The sequence below is a fragment of the Anolis sagrei genome, chromosome X, assembly GCF_037176765.1.
Source record: "Anolis sagrei isolate rAnoSag1 chromosome X, rAnoSag1.mat, whole genome shotgun sequence".
NCBI classification, from domain to species: domain Eukaryota; kingdom Metazoa; phylum Chordata; class Lepidosauria; order Squamata; family Dactyloidae; genus Anolis; species Anolis sagrei.
Window position 1 is genome coordinate 14,286,968 of NC_090034.1, and position 20,407 is coordinate 14,307,374.

Sequence of the window (20,407 nt, forward strand, 5' to 3'; positions counted from 1 at the left end):
ATTTGTCCATTTCCTTGGCTTCTCTTAATTTCAGCTGTCAATACTACCCCTTTGTGTTGTCATCATATACATGATGATTCTCCTTGTAGGTTTATTGATTTGCACATCTATCATGTTGAGAAGATACAGCTTCGACATAAATTTTAATTCTAATATACTACTACTAATAATAATAATAATAATAATAATGATAATAATAATATCATCCAGTTTCTGAATGCATCTTAACTGCATTGACCTGGCAGTATAGATCCAGCCATAGTTGAAATATTTGGAATAGTGTAATTGTTTCAAAGCTCGCCAGCATGAAAAAACGTCAACAAGACCTTTCCCACAAAGTTAAGAGCGAAATTACTCATTTTAAATCTTAAATAAGAGTCCAAGGAGTGATTCCTGATCTCCTCTGGCATGAACTCAATGTTAATGGAGAACAGCCACTTTAAAAATAGAAAGGAAACTCCAATGGAGGAACAAAACCAACAGTTTCAATTTCAAGCACAGCTCCTACTGCAATAAGTTTGCTTTTGGTTATGTTTCCTACAATTGTATCTGAAAGAGCCCTCAACAAATATATGTCAAGGAAGCAGGGCCTCCTTTTAATTTCCTGAGATTTACAAGGACTTGCTGCTGAAAGCCCACAGAAGAAGAGTGCAACAGGCACATCTATTGTATTCCTAGCACGTCGTTTCCTCCAATAAGATCTCTCACAAAATCGCTTTTTTAAAAAAGTTAAAGCAATACAGAATGGAATGTGGAACAAGTGATTAAAAACACATTAAATAATCTTATACGTTGAGGACAGCAATATAATACATTTATATTTAGATTACACCAACCAGCTGACTTTCCTTCAAGACTGCAAGAGCCACTTTGCATCTCAATTAAAAAAAAAACAGGAAATAACAACAATATTGTAATAACACTTAAAACTTATTCTTGGCATTGCCCATTGAACAAAGTGGTTTCCCATCAAGACAACAACTAAAACTGAATCCCAGTTTGAGAGAAAGGAGGGATATATGCAAAAATCAAAGAATATACAATAATACATAACACATTTTTATGATTATGTTTATTTATGCTCTGCTTTTTCTCTCCATAGGAAGACTAAAAGCATCAAATGCACAACTGTATCTGTTAAAATATATTGTATATTTGATTTATGTTTGACATATATCGTAATACATGACATAATACATATACATATATAAAATACTCGATTTACTATTTGTGTGTGTGTGTGTGTATATATATATATATAATTGTGTTGTTCATTATTTTATTTATTATTTAGATACAGATATTATATATATATAATGTATTATTATATATTACTTTATTTGTGTTTATATATATATATACACACACACACACACACATTTGATGCTTTGAGTCTTCCCATAGACAGAAAAAACAAGGTATAAATAAACATAATCATAATAATGTGTTATGTTATTATTATATATTCTTTGATTTTTGTATTTATTGAACGTATATCCCTCCTTTCTCTCAAACCTGGATTCAGTTTTAGTTCCTGTCTTGATGGGAAGTCACTCCATTCAACTGGCAATGTCAAGAATAAGTTTAAGTGTTATTATTACAATTATATTACATATAACTGTGGTTTTTGGTTAGATGGTAATTACGTCTGATGTGAGTTTTTCATCATCTTTATTAGACATGATGAGGCTGTTTGTTTTTATTGTGCATCATGTCTTTGCTATTTATATGTTGTTCAGTGCTTAGAGTCTCAATCCAGGGGAAAAGTGGGATAGAAATAAATAAATAACAAAAATGGGTCATTGTAGGTTTTTCGGGCTATACGGCCATGTTCTACAAGCATTCTCTCCTGACATTTTGCCTGCATCTATGGCAAGCCTCAGAGATTGTGAGGTTTGTTGGAACTAGGAAAATTGGGTTTATATATCTGTGGAATGTCCAGGGTGGGTGAAAGAACTCTTGTCTGTTGGAGTAGGTGTGAATGTTTCACTTGGCACCTTGATTAGCATTTGATGGCCTGGCAGTTTTTTGGTGTGGCTTGTTAGTGCCCAGAGGAATATTTTGTTGAGAGGTGATTAGTTGTCCCTGATTGTTTCCTCTCTGGAGTTTCCCTGTGTTTGAGTGTTATAATTTTAGAGTTTTTTAAATACAGGTAGCCAGATTTTGTTCATTTTCATGGTTTCCGCCTTTCTGTTGAAATTGTCCACTGCTTATGGATTTTAATAGCTTCTCTGTGTAGGCTGACATGGTGGTTGTTAGAGTGGTCCAGCATTTCTGTGTTCTCAAATAACATGCTGCGTCCAAATTGCCATAGATGCAGGAGAAACGTCAGGAGATAATGCTTCTAGGACATGGCTATATAGCCCAAAAAACCTACAACAACTCAGCGATTCCAGCCTTGAAAGCCTTCGACAATACCAATAATCTATATAAATTAAAATGTAATGTTCGTTTGTGGGATTAACATAACTCAAAAACCACTGGACAAATTGACACGAAATTTGGACACAATACACCTATCAGGCCAACAAGTGACCATCACTCATAAAAAATCCGAAAAACACAGCGGAAGGGACTTAAGAAGCCAAGAAAAGCAAGAACTACACTACAGCGCATGCACAAAAGGACTCCCCCTGGCAAAGAAAACACACAGCATATCCACATTCTCTTCTAGACTACAGCTCCCAGCATCCCCTAGAGCAGGCCCTTTAGGAGTGGAGGATGATACAAATGCACTGCTTTCAAGCTGCAAGCTTTTTTCTCCTTGGATTTCTTTGAGAGCATCCCAATCCCTGCATATTTCCAATTTCATATTCCTGGACTGCAACTCCAGATAGATAGGATAGATAGATTAGACAGAGATAGATAGGTAGGTTGATAGCTTGCTCAGGAGAACTACTGGGAGTTACAGTCCAAGAATAAGTAGAGAGGGAAGAAAGGGAAGAAAGAGGAAGGGAAAGAAAGAAAGGAGCAGCGAAAGAGGGAGGGAAGGCTGGCTACAGCAACATGTGGCGGGTACAGCTAGTCTATACAAATAAAAATGTAATGTTTGTTTGTGGGATTAACATAACTCAAAAACCACTGGAGGAATTGCCGTCAAATTTAGCCACAAGACACCTGCTAACCCAAGGAGTGACCATCACTCAAAAAAATGAGTTTGTCATTTGGGAGTTGTAGTTGCTGGGATTTATAGTTTACTTACAATCAAAGAGCATTCCTTAACTCCACCAATGATGGAATTGAACCAAACCTGGCACGCAGGACTCCCATGACCAACAGAAAATACTAGAAGGGGCACTGACATTGAGTTTGGAAGTTGTAGTACATCTACATCCAAAGAGCACTGATGATGGACCTGGACCAAACTTGGCATGAATATTCAATATGCCCAACTAGGAACACAGATGGAGTTTGGGGGATATAGACCTTGGCATTTGGGAGTTGTAGTTACTGAGATTTATAGTTCACTTATTTATTTATTTGATGCACTTATTAACCGCCATTCTCAGCCCTTACGGGCGACTCATGGCGGTGTACAGTACACATAAAAAGACAGTTACAAAGGCCAGTATCAACAACATATAACTATACGACAAATACAAACTACATAAAAATCCGCTTCGTCTCTTAGTAGAATCATAGCCAGTCTCATCTTCCTTATACCATTCCAGTTCTCATTACCGTAATGTTGTTGCTTAGCACTTAATTAAATGCCCTCTCGAACAGCCAGGTCTTAAGGCTTTTTCGAAAGGACATGAGGGAGGGCGCCTGTCTGATGTGTGCCGGGAGAGTGTTCCACAGCCGGGGGGCCATCACCGAGAAGGCCCTCTCCCTCGTCCCCGCCAGCCGTGCAATTAAAGAGCGTTCCAGTAGAAAATACTTAAGGCCACCCAGTCCACCTCCCTTCACCAGGGCAAGAAAACGTAATCAAAGCCCTCCTGACACAGAGCCATCCAGCCATAGATATAGAAAGTCCACAAACTTTTTAAGCAGAGGGCCAGGTCACAGTCCCTCAAACTGTTGGAGGGCCAGATTATAATTTGAAAAAACATGAATGAATTGCTATGCACATTGCACGTATCTTATTTGTAGTGCAAAAACCACTTAAAAACAATACAGTAATTAAAATGAAGAACAATTTTAACAAATATAAATTTATTAGTATGTCAATGGGAAGTGTGGGCCTGCTTTTGGCTGATGAGATAGGATTGTTGTTGTTGCTGTGTGCTTTCAAGTCATTACAGACTTAGGTTGACCCTGAGCGGAGGGCCGCATTTGGCCCCCGGGCCTAAGTTTGAGGACCACTGATATAGATAGATAGATATGATTCACACACAGAGAGATATAGTATCATAGATTTGAAAAGGACCCCTAAAGAAGGACAATTATATGTTGCATGTTCCAGAGTAGGCAAACCAGACACTCTCCACATCAACACTGACGAAGAAACAGCAAGAAATACTATTTACCCAGAAGCATAAAGAAATTACATATATTAGAAAGCAACACTTTCTCATTACTTTATTTTCCAGATCATCAGACTGGGCCACAGCAACACGTGGCAGGGCACAGCTAGTAACAATATATTTATTTATTTATTTATTTATTATTTACCTTACTTATATACCGCTGTTCTCAGCCCGAAGGCAACTCACAGTGGTTCACAACAAATACGAACAGCAAAAATTCAGTGCTACAGTATAGAAACAGTTAACAACCTAACACATTACACAATTAATAAACAGTGACTACAATACCCATTCACTGTCGTCTCGTCATCAAAAACATGTTCCAGATTCGTCATCCATTGTTCCATTCCAGTGTTCATTAACCAATCATTGCACTAATTATTCGAACGCCTGCTCAAACAGCCAGGTCTTCACCTTTTTGCGGAATACCATTAAAGATGGTGCTAGTCTAATGTCTGTAGGAAGGGCGTTCTACAGCTGAGGAGCCACCACCGAGAAGGCCCTATCTCTCGTCCCCGCCAGCCGAGCTTGAGAAGCAGGCAGGATCGAGAGCAGGGTCTCCCCGGAAGATCTCAAAGTCCTGGTGGGTTCATAGGCAGAGATGCGGTCTTAAGGCCACCCAGTCCACCTCCCTTCACCAGGGCAAGAAAACGTAATCAAAGCCCTCCTGACAAAGAGCCATCGAGTCATAGATATAGATATATATGATTCACACACAGAGAGATATAGTATCATAGATTTGAAAAGGACCCCTAAAGAAAAACAATGATATGTTGCATGTTCCAGAGTAGGCAAACCAAACAGTCTCCACATCAACACTGACAAAGAAACAGCAAGAAATACTGTTTACCCACAAGCATAAAGAAATTACATATATTAGAAACCAACACTTTCTCATTACTTTATTTGCCAGATCAACAGACTAGGCCACAGCAACGCCTGGCACTTGAAAGGCAGGCATAGGCCAACTTCGGCCCTCCAGGTGTTTTGGACTACAACTCCCACAATTCCTAACAGCCGAGTTGGCCTATGCCTGCTTAAGGGTTTCCCTTCCACCCATGAAGCGAGGCCTTCTCCCCGAAGAGAGGCGCTTCTCGCCTCAAAGGCCGGGCCCTCCTTCCCCTCAGGGCTCACCTGCTCCTTCAAGGCCAAAGGAAGGAAGGAAGGAAAGAGGGAAGGAAGGAAGGGGGAAGAGCGGGGAGAAGGAGGAGGAGGAGGAGAAGGCGGCGCGGCGGAGGCCCTTCGCGACGAGACAGGCCCCTCTCCGCTCCTTCGGTGGCTCCTCCGGTCCCTTCCGGTCTGCGCTCTCTTCCGGTCTGCCACTCCGTGGCCACCGTCGCCACAGCGTCCCCTAGCGGGCGGAGGGCAACGCTGCCACGACGGCGCCCGCTGATTGGTCCAGAGAGGGGTTGAGAGGCTTCCTATTGGCTGCGTCGTTGCCTTGATAGAGAGTTCTCTTTCAAGAGATAAAGCCCCACCTCTGCTTCGATGTGATTGGTCCTCGGCGCAATAGTCGCTTCTCTCATTGGCTGAGAGTGGGACACCAAGACTATTCACAAAGAGACCCGGCTTTTTATTGACTGCATTCAGATCACAGGCGCTGTCTTCATAGACTTGTCAGCAGCCTATGAGACTGTGAACCACCGCCTCCTCCTGAGAAAAATGTATAATATCACAAAGGACTACCACCTCACCCGCCTCATAGGAAACCTGCTAGAAAACAGGAGCTTTTTTGTTGAGTCCCAGGGCCAGAGAAGCAGATGGCGGAAACAGAAGAACGGCCTGCCTCAGGGGAGTGTGCTTGCTCCATCCATGTTCAACATCTACACAAATGACCAGCCACTGCCAGAAGGGACAGAGAGTTTCATCTATGCTGATGATCGTGCCATCACCGCCCAAGCAGGGAGCTTTGAGATGGTAGAACAGAAGCTTATGATACTGTGAACCACCACCACCTCCACTTGGAGTGCCTCTGGTGTTGCTTCAAGGAGGTCCTCCATTGTGCATGTGGCAGAGCTCAGGTTGCATTGCAGCAGGTGGTCAGTGGTTTGCTTTTCTCCACACTCGCATGCCGAGGATTCCACTTTGTAGCCCAATTTCTTGAGGTTGGCTCTGCATCTCGTGGTGCCAGAGCGCAGTCTGTTCAGTGCCTTCCAAGTCGCCCAGTCCTCTGTGTGCCCAGGAGGGAGTCTCTCATTGGGTATCAGCCATTGGTTGAGGTGCTGGGTTTGGGCCTGCCACTTTTGGACTCTCGCTTGCTGAAGTGTTCCAGCAAGTGTCTCTGTAGATCTTAGAAAACTATGTCTAGATTTAAGTCGTTGGCGTGCTGGCTGATACCCAAACAAGGGATGAGCTGGAGAAGCCTCTGCCTTGGTCCTTTCACTATTGGCTGCTACTTCCCGGCGGATGTCAGGTGGTGCAATACTAGCTAAGCAGTGTAATTTCTCCAGTGGTGTAGGGCGCAGACACCCCGTGATAATGCGGCATGTCTCATTAAGAGCCACATCCACTGTTTTAATGTGGTGTGATGTGTTCCACACTGGGCATGCATACTCAGCAGCAGAGTAGCACAGCGCAAGGGCAGATGTCTTCACTGTATCTGGTTGTGATCCCCAGGTTGTGCCAGTCAGCTTTCGTATGCTTTTGTTTCTAGCACCCACTTTTTGCTTGATGTTCAGGCAGTGCTTTACATACTTTATGCCTTACTTTATGAGAACGAAAGAAACAGGACAGCAGCAAAGAGTATACTGCGCATGCGTGCTCTGAACAATGGCGTTACGTCATTCTCCTCAGCAACCGACTGGAGAATAACGCTGCGCATGCGCGAGGGGTTCCAACCCGCACTAATAGACTCCGGGGGCGGGGCGTTCCGAAGGGGGCGGGGCCTGGAACTTCCTCTGCTTTTCTATAGGTGGCATCACAACCCAAGCCTTATGACGTCATCCAGGTTCCCAAAAGATTCATTCAGGAAGCAAAATAAAGCAGAGGTGGGTTGGCGAAGGATCTAGGAAAGGAAAGAGCAACACATTTGCCCCCATTATCAACATTTCCTATTTGACATGCTTGAATTATTTAGCCTGGATTGTTAAATGTGCCCCTTTGCCCACCATCCTGGCACACTTCCACTCTCTTAAAGGGACAGCACACTTTTATGGCTCTGTCCAAGGTGCTGAACCTCTTGGAAGGCCGCTGCTGAACCCGGATCACCCTTTGAGAAACTCAATTTTGTATTAAATTTACTAAAATGCCACTTAAATATAACCAATTCAAAAAAAATCAGAAACTAGAATGAAATATACATAATTAATAATGGAAAAAGGCAGGGAGTTTCAGACAAAGATCTATTTTTGTTTATATTCTGCTTTGGTTAGACCACACTTAGAATATTGTGTCCAATTCTGGGCACCACAATTCAAGAGAGATATTGACAAGCTGGAATGTGTCCAGAGGGGGGCGACTAAAATGATCAAGGGTCTGGAGAACAAGCCCTATGAGGAGCGGCTTAAGGAGCTAGGCATGTTTAGCCTGAAGAAGAGAAGGCTGAGAGGGGATATGATAGCCATGTATAAATATGTGAGAGGAAGCCACAGGGAGGAGGGAGCAAGCTTGTTTTCTGCTTCCCTGGAGACTAGGACACGAAACAATGGCTTCAAACTACAAGAGAGGAGATTCCATCTGAACACGAGGAAGAACTTCCTGACTGTGAGAGCCATTCAGCAGTGGAACTCTCTGCCTCGGAGTGTGGTGGAGGCTCCTTCTTTGGAAGCTTTTAAACAGAGACTGGATGGCCATCTGTCAGGGGTGATTTGAATGCAACATTCCTGCTTCTTGGCAGAGGGTTGGACTGGATGGCCCATGAGGTCTCTTCCAACTCTTTTGTTCTATGATTCTATGATTTTATTGTCGAAGGCTTTCATGGCCAGAATCAATGGGTCGTTGTGTGTGTTTTCTGGGCTGTATGGCCATGTTCTAGAAGCATTCTCTCCTGATGTTTCGCCTGTATCTATGGCAGACATCCTCAGAGGTTGTGAGGTCTGTTGGAAATTTGGAAAATTTGGTTCATATATCTGTCAAAAGTCCAGGGTGAGAGAAAGAACTCTTGCCTGTTGGAGTTAGGTGTGAATTGGCCACCTTGATTAGCATTTGATGGCCTGACAGTTTTTAGGTTTGTCTTGTTAGTGCCTGGGGGAATCCTTTGTTGAGAGATGATTAGCTGTCCTTGATTGTTTCTTGTCTGGAGTACCCCTGTGTTTGAGTTTGTTCTTTATTTACTATTATAATTTTAGAGTTTTTTAAAATATTGGAGCCCCCGGTGGCAGGCATGTAGCCAGGGGGAGGGCTTGGGGGGCTTCAGCCTCCCCCCCCCCCCAAATTCTGATGGTGGTCCGCAAGAAGGCCTTACTGGTACATTATTTAAACTGTTGTGTTTAATCATATCATGATCTGATCACCATGCTCAATATATCCCATATGCATGGGGGTAATGGGGTAATGATACAAAAGGTTTGCTAGGGTAGACCCTCTTTCACTTAGACTCAGCCTCCCCCCTCCCCGAACCAAACTCAGCCCCCCCCCCCCCGCCCCAAAACAAAATCCTGGCTACGGGCCTGCCCGGTGGCGCAGTGGGTTAAAGCGCTGAGCTGCTGAGCTTGTTGACTGAAAGGTCGCAGGTACAATTTCAGGGAGCGGCGTGAGCTTCTGCTGTCAGCCCTAGCTTCTGCCAACCTAGCAGTTCAAAAACATACAAATGTGAGTAGATCAATAGGTACCGCTCTGGTGGGAAGGTAACGGCACTACATGCAGTCATGCCGGCCACATGATCTTGGAGGTGTCTATGGACAACACCAGCTCTTCAGCTTAGAAATGGAGATGAGCACCACACCCCAGAGTCAGACATGACCGGACTTAATGTCAGGGGACAACCTTTACTTTTAGCCAGATTTTGTTCATTTTCATGGTTTCTTCCTTTCTGTTGAAATTATCCACATGCTTGTGGATTTCAGTGGCTTCTCTGTGTAGTCTGACATGGTGGCTGTTCGAGCAGTCCAGCATTTCTGCGTTCTCAAATAATATGCTGTCTCCAGGTTGGTTCATCGGATGCTCTGCTTTGGCTGACTTCTCTGGTTGAAGTAGTCTGCAGTGCCATTCATGTTCCCCCAGACAGGAACAGGGCACAACTAAAAACTGTCAGGCCATCAAATGCTAATCAAGGTGGCCAATTGAGACATTCACACCTAACTCCAACAGACAAGAGTTCTTTCTCACCCTGGAGATCCAATTTTCCTAGTTTCTAACAGACCTCACAGCCTCTGAGGATGCCTGGCATAGACATAGGCAAAACATCAGAAGAGAATGCTTCTAGGACATGGCCATACAGCCCAAAAAACCTACAACAACCCACTATTTTTGTTTGATTGACTATTCTAAAGCCCTTGACTGTGTGGATCATAATAACCTGTGGCAAGGTCTTGGTGGGATGGGGATACCAAGCCATCTTGTCTCTCTCCTGAGGAATCTGTATAAGGCCCATGTAGCAACAGTAAGAACTGACCATGGAACAACTGACTGGTTCACGTTTGGGAAAGGACTGTCCACTCTCACCCAACCTATTCAACTTATATGCAGAACACATCATGCAGTGTGCAGGGCTTGACAAATCCAAGGCTGGAGTTAAAATTGCTGGAAGAAACATTAACAACCTGAGATATGCAGATGATACCACTTTGATGGCCGAAAGCAAGTTGGAGCTGAGGAGCCTTCTAACCAAGGTGAAAGAAGAAAGGGCAAAAACTGGGTTGCAGTTAAAGATAACAAAAAACAACCGGACCAATTGACAACTGGCAAATAGAGGGAGAAAACATGCAGGCTGTAACAGACTTTGTATTTCTAGGCACAAAGATGACTATAGATGCAGACTATAGATGCAATTCCTTCTTGGGATGAAATCAATGACCAATCTCAATAAAATAGGGAAGAGTAGAGACATCACATTGGCAACGAAGGTCCGCAAAGTTAAAGCAATGGTATTCCCCGTAGTAACCTATAGAGGTGAGAGCTGGATCATAAGGAAGACTGAGTGAAGGAAGGCTGAGCTTTTGAACTGTGGTGTTGGAGGAATATTCTGAGAGTGCCTTGGACAGCGAGAAGATCCAACCCGTCCATACTCCAGGAAACAAAGCCCAACTGCTCATTGGAGGGAAGAGTATTAGAGGCAAAGATGAAGTACTTTGGCCACATCATGAGAAGACAGGAAAGCTTGGAGAAGACTGATGCTGGGGAAATGGAAGGAAAAAGGAAGAGGGGCCAACCAAGGGCAAGATGGATGGATGGTATCTTTGAAGTGACTGCCTTGACGTTGAAGGAGCTGGGGGTGGCCATAGCTGATAGGGAGCTCTGGCCTGGGCTGGTCCAGAAAGTCACGAAGAGTCGGAAGCAACTGAACAAATAAACAACAACAACAAATCATGGACACTAGATCTCAGTTCAGAGGGGAAACAAACAAATGATGAAAATAATAATGATAATGATAGTAATATTTACACCCTGCCTTTCCCTCTTGGCCTGAAAAGCAATGCAATTTAAAACCTAGAATGAAACAAATCAATATTGGTTTCTTTGCAGGGTTTCTCTCCAAATCATGCCGCCCTTTCCTCTATGGACCTTTCTGATCCTTCCTTATGGCACTTATGGCATGGAAAATGGCCTCCTCCGGACGCCTCCGATGGGATGGGTGCCTTGGGAGCGCTTCCGATGCAACACCAATTGTGCCAACGACCCCGACAACTGCATCAGGTGAGAGTTGTGTCTATACCAGGCATGGGCAAACTTCAGCCCTCCAGGTGTTTTTGGACTTCAACTCACACAATCCCTAACAGCCTCAGACCCTTCCCCTTAAGCGGCTGAGGGGGAAAAGGGAAGGGTCTGAGGCTGTTAGGGATTTTGGGAACTGAAGTCCAAAACACCTGGAAGACTGAAGTTTGCCCATGCCTGGTCTATAATATAGATTAATGCAGTTTGGCACCATTTTAAACCCTTCCAACCCCCATGGCTCAATGCAATGGCATCCTGGGATCTGTAGTCTGCCAAGGTGCCTGCCAGCCCCCTTTGCGGCATCCAATATTCCATAGTATTGAGCCAGGCCTAGGCTACAAGCTAAGATGAGTGAAAGGCGAAATAGAGGAACATCCATTTCATAAGACATAGAAGCCATTCAGAGCCCCTGGTGGCGCAGCGCATTAAACCGCTGAGCTGCTGAACTTGCTGACCAAAAGGTTGGTAGTTCGAATCCAAGGAGTAGGGTGAGTTCTTGCTGTTAGACCCAGCTTCTTCCAACCTAGCAGTTCGAAAACATGCAAGTGTGAGTAGATCAATAGATACCGCTTCAGCGGGAAGGTAAAGCGCTCCATGCAGTCATGCTGACCACATGACTTTGGAGGTGTCTATGGATAATGCTGACTCTTTGGTTTAGAAACGGAGATGAGCTTCACCCCCCAGACTCGGACACGTCTAGATTTAATGTCAAGGGGGAACCTTTACCTTTACTTAGAAGCCATTTATTAGCTTCATGTACTACTTATTTACTTTACTTAGGCAATCCCTCATAGCCTGAGGATGATGGTCCTCCAAGTCTGGTATCATTGCAGTGGGTTTGTAGGTAGCCGTGGAACCTTATTCTTCATCTGCATGTTTTCCCTCAGTGAGAACATCTGTTTCAAGCAAGTAGAAATACATAGGATATGGACCCTGACTCTATCAGAAAAGTTAACCTGTTAACTATTCTGTTTATCCCAGATTTTCTGGCAGTGAGGACTTATATAATCTAGTTTAAAGCAGAAAAAATGGCATCAGAACCTGGGATATAGGGCCTATCTGGAAGGGCCCTAAGATGAGCATAAAGAGAAAGAGAAGAAGCTGTAAACAAGAGCCATATGGGAGTTCAAATGGGGTCACACTGCCTTCCTTCTGGGTTTTGTTCCCTGCCGATAGTGAAAAACTGATCAAGGCCATGGCTGACCGGTTGGTTGAGGACGGCTGGAAGGCGCTGGGCTACAAATACGTCAACCTGGACGACTGCTGGGCAGCAAAGAAGAGGGATTCTCAAGGTCGGCTCCAGCCGGACCCTGACCGTTTCCCCAGTGGCATCAAGGCCCTGGCCGACTACGTGAGTCCAGCCCCACTGCAAGGCCCTGCAGACCCAGTGCTCACAGAAGCCCCTTGGATAGGAAATGCACAAGCAAGCGCCACTTGTTCTCCTTCTATTCACTACTTATTGGCTTAGGGACCCACCATTGCCCGGGTGAGGTTTTTGGTAATGATAAATAGAATCATAGAAGAGTTGGAAGAGACCTCAAAGGCCATCTAATCCAACATCCTTCTTTCTTTCAGGCAGGAAAAGCACATCATCGTCATCATCATCATCATCATCAAGGATGATGGTGATGAATGTAAGATGCTAGAGTTGGAAGGAACCCCCAAAGACAATCCACTCCAATTCCCTTCTGCCATTCAGAAAAAGCACAATCAAAGTACTCCAGACAGATGGCCATCCAGCCTCTACTTGAAATTGTCCTTTAAAATACAGGCAGTCCACAAGTTACGAACAAAATCATTTCAGTCAGGTTGTTTCTTAAGCTGAATTTGTTTGCAAGTTGGAACAGGAACATTTCTTAAGTGTAACGCCAGCCATCTATATAAATTAAAATGTAATGTTCGTTTGTGGGATTAACGTAACTCAAAACCACTGGGAGAATTGTCACCAAATTTGGACACAATGCACCTATCAGGCCAACAAGTGTCCATCACTCATAAAAACACTGAAAAACACAGTGGAAGAGACTTAAAAAGCCCCCCAAAATACATTACAATGCATGCACAAAGCCACATATACGCATACACACACACATGCACACACATATATATACACACACACACAAAACACATATACACAACGGGGCCACAGCAACACATGGCAGGGGACGGCTACTCTGTGTGTATGTGTGTATAAATGTCATGTTCATTTGTGGGATTAACAGAACTCAAAAACCACTGGATGTATTGACACCAAATTTGGACACAAGACACCTAACAACCCAGTGTATGTCCTTCACTCAAAAAATTGATTTTGTCATTTGGGAGTTGTAGTTGCTGGGATTTATAGTTCACCTACAATCAAAGAGCATTCTGAACCCCACCAATGATGGAATTGAATCAAACTTGCACACAGTTCTCCCATGAACAACAGAAAATACTGGAAGGGTTTGGTGGGCAGTGTCCTTTGGTTTTGGAGTTGTAGTTCACCTACATCCAGAGATCACTGTGGACTCAAACAATGATGGATCTGGACCAAACGTGGCATGAATACTCAATATGCCCAAATGTGAACACTGGTGGAGTTTGGGGAGAATAGAATCTTGACATTTGGGAGTTGTAGTTGCTGGGATTTATAGTTTATCTACAATCACAGAGCATTCTGAACCCCACCAACGATAGAACTGGGCCAAACCTCCCACACAGAACCCCCATGTGGGCCACGGCAACGTGTGGCAGGGAACAGCTAGCGTGGATGTGTGTATGTGTGTGTGTGTGTGTGTATAAGCTTTAGAAAGAATAGGGAAGGGGTCACGTCCCTGTGGTGTTTGTTTGCTGCCTGTGCCTCTGTTCAGAAGATGCCACCTCACGTTCTGTCTCTTAATAATGGGAGTTTGGAAAATGTGGCTTGTTATGGAAACAAGAATTGGAGGTACAGCTTCAGTGGAGACACCTTTTCCCCATGATAATAACTCTTCCAGGAGTGGATTTCTCTTCCTTCCGAGGGGAAGATTCCTCCCACTTCCTGTTGTCTCAGCCCCATTCTTAACTGTGAGTTTTGTAAGTCAGACGTTTGTTACTCAGGGATGGGCTGTAATTTAAAACAGGGACAAGCCTCGCCTCTCAATCTCTTTTTGTCTCAATCTGCTCTCTTTGATCTCCTCATTGCCCCCAGGTCCACTCCAAAGGCTTGAAATTTGGCATCTACAGCGACCTGGGCAACGCTACCTGTGCCGGGTATCCTGGGACCACCCTTAAGACCATCGAGACGGACGCCCAGACCTTTGCGTCGTGGGGAGTAGACATGCTGAAGCTGGATGGCTGCTTCTCTGATGTCGCCACCAAGGCAGCTGGTTCGTGGTTCTTGACCCCATTGAAAAACCCTCTTGAATCCTCTGGCAGCACCTGATGGTTGCATCAGGAGGGAAATAATAATAATAATAACAATAATTGCATTTTCCACAATGAATTTGGTCAAATAATAGAACAGTTGGCCCTCTGCATTCATGGATTTGTTTTGTATATTATCTCTAGGAATCTCTATGTCCTCCAGGGTAACCCTATGGTCAATGCCGACCATAGAGTTGCACTGGAAGACAAAGGGATTCCCCCAAAAAACAAACCCTGCCTTGAAGCTGCCATTATTATTACTATTATTACTATTATTATTATTATTATTATTATTATTATTATATTGTTATTTTACTATGTTATTTGTATTATTATTATTATTATTATTATTATTATATTTTACTATTCTATTTGTGTTATTATTATTATTATTATTATTAAGTCCAGAAGTAGTGTTCTGTTCTGTTTATTATGGGCCAAAGGCTACCCAAAGATGAGTGCGGCATTGAACAAAACCGGGCGGCCGATTGCCTTCTCCTGCAGCTGGCCGGCCTACGAAGGAGGCCTCCCACCAAAGGTAACTTCCAAACAAGAGAGAAAAGCAGGGTATTAATATATGTGATGATGATGATGATGATGATAGCCCCAAACCAGGGTTAAAAGCAGATGAATTGTGCCATAGCTCCTCATGAGTTCCAGTAGTAGTAATGCCCATGTCAGAGATTTGGGAAAATAGTCATTATTTGACATGGGACATTAAGAATGGTCCTGTTAGAAAGTGCATAAGGATGTGCGTGAACTACAACTCCTATCATCATCTGGCATTGCCTCTAACCTGCATCAGTATTTAAAGATGGTCATGATGGATCTTTGTGTCAGGTTTGGTCCAGATCTATCATTGGTAGGATTCACGGTGCTCTTTGCATATGGGTGAACTATAACTCCCATCATCTTGAGTCAATATTCCCGAAATCCAAGCAGTATTTAAAGTTGATTGTGGTGGATATGTGTGCTAAATTTGGTTCAGATCCATTATCAGTGGGGATTACAGGGCTGTGAGAGCCATATCAGAAAATACATACATTGATACAAACAGATAGATAGATAGATAGATAGATAGATAGATAGATAGATAGATAGATAAATAGATAGAGAGATAGATAGATAGATAGATAGATAGATAGATAGATAGGCAGGCAGGCAGGCAGGCAGACAGGCAGATAGACAGGCAGGCATATAGGCAGATAGGTAGGTAGGCAGGTAGGTAGGTAGGTAGATTGGTAGGTAGGTAGATAGAGAGAGATAGGTAGGCAAGCAGGTAGATAGGCAGGTAGGTAGATCAGTAGGTAGAGAGAGAGAGGTAGGTATGTAGGCAGGTAAGTAGGTAGATAGGCAGGTAGGTAGAGAGGTAGGCAGGTAGGTAGATCAGTAGGTAGATAGAGATAGGCAGGCAGGTAGGTAGATAGGTAGGTAGATCAGTAGGTAGAGAGATAGGTAGGTAGATTGGTAGGTAGATAGACAGAGAGATAGGTAGGCAGGTAGGTAGACAGGCAGGTAGGTAGATTGGTAGGTAGATAGATGGAGGGAGAGGTAGGTAGGCAGGTAGATAGATCGGTAGGTAGATAGCAAGAGATAGGTAGAGAGGTAGGTGGACAGGTAGGTAGATAGACTGGCAGGTAGGTAAATCGGTAGATAGATAGAGAGGTAGACAGGAAGGTAGGTAGATCAGTAGGTAGATAGCGAGATATAGGTAGGCAGGTAGGTAGACAGGCAGGTAGATAACTAGCTAGAGAGGTAGGTAGGCAGGTAGGTAGAGAAGGAGATACAGATGGAGACAGACAGAGAGATAAGTAGCTAGGTAGATAGGGAGAGGGAGATAGAGAGATAAGGAGAAAGATAGATAAGATAGATAGATAGATAGATAGATAGATAGATAGATAGATAGATAGAGGGATAGAGGGATAGAGGGATAGAGGGATAGAAGGATAGAGGGATAAAGGGATGGGGAGAAGGAGAGAGAGACAGTCAAATAAGTAGGTAGATAGATAAGTAGGTAGGTTAGTTGGTCGATTGCTAGACCAACCAAACAATGTCCATGAAGACCTTCCTTCGGCCATGTGCACTAGTGCACTAGTCATGGCAGACTGGCTTCAGCACCTGCCCCATAGAGAAAGCACCCTAAGTCCTTTGCTTTCCATGCTAGGTGAATTATACGTTGCTGGGCAAAATATGCAACCTTTGGAGGAACTACAAGGACATCGAGGACTCTTGGGACAGCCTCTTCCACATCATTGAGTGGTACGGGAATAACCAGGATATGCTGCAGCCGGCCGCCGGACCCGGAAGGTGGAACGACCCCGACATGGTAACATGCCATACCTCCCTTCCCCACCCACACTCCCTGCCCCCCCCCCCAAAAAAAACACCTTTCCATTCAGGTTTTAGAGGAAGGACATGGCAAAACCATCTTTGAGGATTGCTTGGGTGCATCTACACTGGGGAATGGATTCAACTGGGAACCACTTCTTTAGCTCAGTGCAATGCAATCCTAAGAAAGCTAACAGACCTTGTGAGCTACAACTCTCACAGTGGCATGAAAGTTAAAATGGGGTCAACTGAGTTTATTCTACAGTGCAGATGCAGCCCGTACCTAAGCCTTTCAAATACAAGATCTTGGTTAGAGATACTGGTTAGAGATAAAGCCAGTGCTCCGGATCTTGGATTTTGACTCACTTTGAGCTCTCTGGCTGAAACCCCTCTTCTCCTTGGTTCTGATGCTTTGTACTATAAGTGTGTGTGTGTGTGTGTGTCCTTTGGGGTGCATGGTGTTCTCCTCCTGCTGCAGCTGATCCTGGGGGACTTTGGCCTGAGCCTGGAGCAGTCCAAGGTGCAAGTGGCCCTCTGGGCCATCCTGGCCGCCCCCTTCTTCATGTCCTGCAACCTGCGCACCATTTCGGACGATGCCAAGGACCTCCTGCAGAACCCACTGCTTCTCTATATTGACCAGGACCCACGCGGCATCCAAGGCAGGCGCATCTACAAGGTGCATTCCCCACTACGTGGGGCATGTGTGTAACTTTATCTGTGTAACTTATTGTATTTGTTATGTTCTATTATTTTTATTTACAGTATTTATATTCTGCCCTTCAGGAAGCCTTCAGGAGAGGAGGGTAATCAATAAAATGTATCATCATCATCATCAACAATGCAATGAGGTCCTGGGAGTTGGAGTTTGTACTTTTTGGAGTAAGAGGATCAAGACTGGGCCAAACTCCCAAGTCCTGTGAATCCATAGCATTGAGCCAAGGCAGTTCAAGGGGGGCCAATCTTGTTGTGTTTCAAATAATAATGATAAATCAAATCAAAAACAATAAATAAATACAACTTCAGTGTAACTTACTATAGCCAAAAAACTCCAAGATAATAATAATAATAATAATAATAATAATAATAATAATAATAATAATTCTTTGAAGAATCTTCAAGTGGTTTTCAACAGTAGTAGTAGTAGTAGTAGTAGTAATAATAATAATTTCTTTAAAGAAATCTTGAAGCGGTTTGTGATGATGATGATGATGCTTGCTTGTAAGAAGTCAATTGCTTTTCAGTAATTATAAGAATAATGATGCTTGCTTTGAAGAAGACTTCAAGATGTTTTCAATAATAATAATAATAAGGCTTTCTTTTAAGAAGTCTTCAAGTGGTTTTCAGTAATAGTTTTGATAATAATAATAATAATAATAATAATAATAATAATAATAATAAATAATGCTTGCTTTCAAGAAGCCTTCAGTTGGGTTTCAATTATAATACTAATAACAGCAATACTGACAGTAATAATAAGGAGCCGTGGGAGCACAATGGGTTAAACGCTTGTGCCGCCTGAACTGCTGACCTGAAGGGCGGCAGTTCAAATCTGCAAGATGGGGTAAGCTATAGCTTCCCATGCGCAGACATGAGAGAAGCCTTCCATCGGATAGTAACACATCTGAGTGTCTCCCAGGCAACGTCTCTGCAGACGGCCAATTCTTTCACACCAGAAGCAACTTGCAGTTTCTCAAGTTACTTCTGACACATTAAAAAAAGTAATAATGATGATGATGATTTTTAAATTGAAAAGCACTTGAAAACTTCTTGCAAACAAGCATCATCATCACTATTTATTATCATCACTACTACTACTACGATGATGATAATAAATAGTGACGATGATGCTTGTTTGCAAGAAGTCTTCAAATGGTTTTCAATTAATAATAATAATAGTAATAATAATAGAAAGATATGCATCTAAATTTTCCTGAACTCTGAGATTATTCACATTTTATACAATGGGTTTGTCAAATAGTAGAATCGCCGACCTTCTGCATTTGGGGATTTGATTAGTATATTCTCTCGAGGCATCTCTATGTCCTCCAGATCAAAGACTTCTGCAGGAATCCTGCCAAGACCTTCCTGACCCACTGGCCTCTCTTTCTGTCCCACAGTCCTCCCACTTTGAGGTCTGGCGCCGGCCCCTGGTCAGTGGCCAGTTTGCATTGGCGGTCCTAAACACCGGCACGGATGGCACCCCTCGACCCTTTGTGACAGCTTTGGGCCTACTTGCCATCTCCGGCTGTGCCTCCGGCTACAAGGCCTATGACGTCCTGGAGAAGCGCTTCATGGGCACCTTGAAGGCCAGCGACCCACTGAACTACCATGTGCCCCCCACCGGGGTGGCCCTCCTCTTCCTCCGACCACTCTGCTGAAGGACACAGGGATGGAGAGCCCAACTTGAGGGGACGGAGAAGCCCAGCGGTCAAGGCATGGCATTCCGCGAAGGACGTGGGAAGAAGACCCGTAGGAATAGAACAGAGAGGACATAGGACGGAGCTTTCCAAACTTCCCACGCTTTGGAGGCAGACCTTCTTTCATGACGTGGTCATTCAGTTTCAGAGAGCTGGACCTGGGAGAAGTGGCTGGAGCGTCCACCAAAAGGACGATGCCTGTACGTAAACGGAGCCGCAAGAGGTACAAGACATCCAGGGAAGGAGGCCGCTCCGAACGCAAAGTCAATACAAATGGGGAGACCTCCCTCGTCCAAATCAATATTTGAAGGCATCGCAAGTGAAGGCTTTTTGGGGTAATTTTGCTAGAAACACAAGGGGAAACTTGTGTTACAATAAACACGGAGGAAAGAAAAAGCAGAAGAGCTCCGTATGCTATTTGATGGTTGTCTGTTCAGCCGACACGTGTAGCTGGCTTCTTTTTTGTGCTTTTTTCAGTGCTATCTATATAAATAAAAATGTAATATTTGTTTGTGGGATTAACATAACTCAAAAACCACTGGACAAATTGACACCAAATTTGGACACAATACTCCTCTCAGGCCAATGAGTGACCATCACTCATAAAACACTGAAAAGCACAGCAGAAGAGATTTAAAAAGCCAAAACACAAAAAAACCCATAACTACGCATGCACAAAACCACATATATACGCCAACACACATATATACACGCAAAACACATGTACAGAGACTGGGCCACAGTAATGTGTGATGCACAAAGCCACACACACACACACACACACACATATACATATATATGCAAACACACATATACACAAATATAAACACACATATATACACACACAATACACATATACACAGACTGGACCACAGTAATGCGTGATGCACAAAGCCACACACACACACACACACACACATATACATATATATGCAAACACACATATACACAAATATGTACATACATATATACACACAAAACACATATACACAACTG

The 20,407-nt window shown here is 43.6% G+C and overlaps 1 protein-coding gene and 1 pseudogene across 2 annotated transcripts in view; one reads left to right on the top strand and one right to left on the bottom strand.

Moving 5' to 3' along the window:
- LOC132782080 (zinc finger CCCH domain-containing protein 7A) overlaps positions 1-5,782 on the bottom strand; it is a 33,318-nt gene extending 27,536 nt beyond the window's left edge. Inside the window, exon 1 of one of the 2 annotated variants that reach the window (XM_067473189.1) lies at positions 5,604-5,782. The gene's annotated coding sequence lies outside the window, so the exon portion shown is untranslated. The remainder of the gene's footprint in view (positions 1-5,603) is intronic. The other variant, XM_067473188.1, reaches the window with a different exon arrangement.
- A 1,506-nt stretch (positions 5,783-7,288) lies between these two features.
- LOC132780703 (alpha-N-acetylgalactosaminidase-like) lies at positions 7,289-19,822 on the top strand (annotated as a pseudogene).
- The last annotated feature ends 585 nt before the right edge of the window (positions 19,823-20,407 follow it).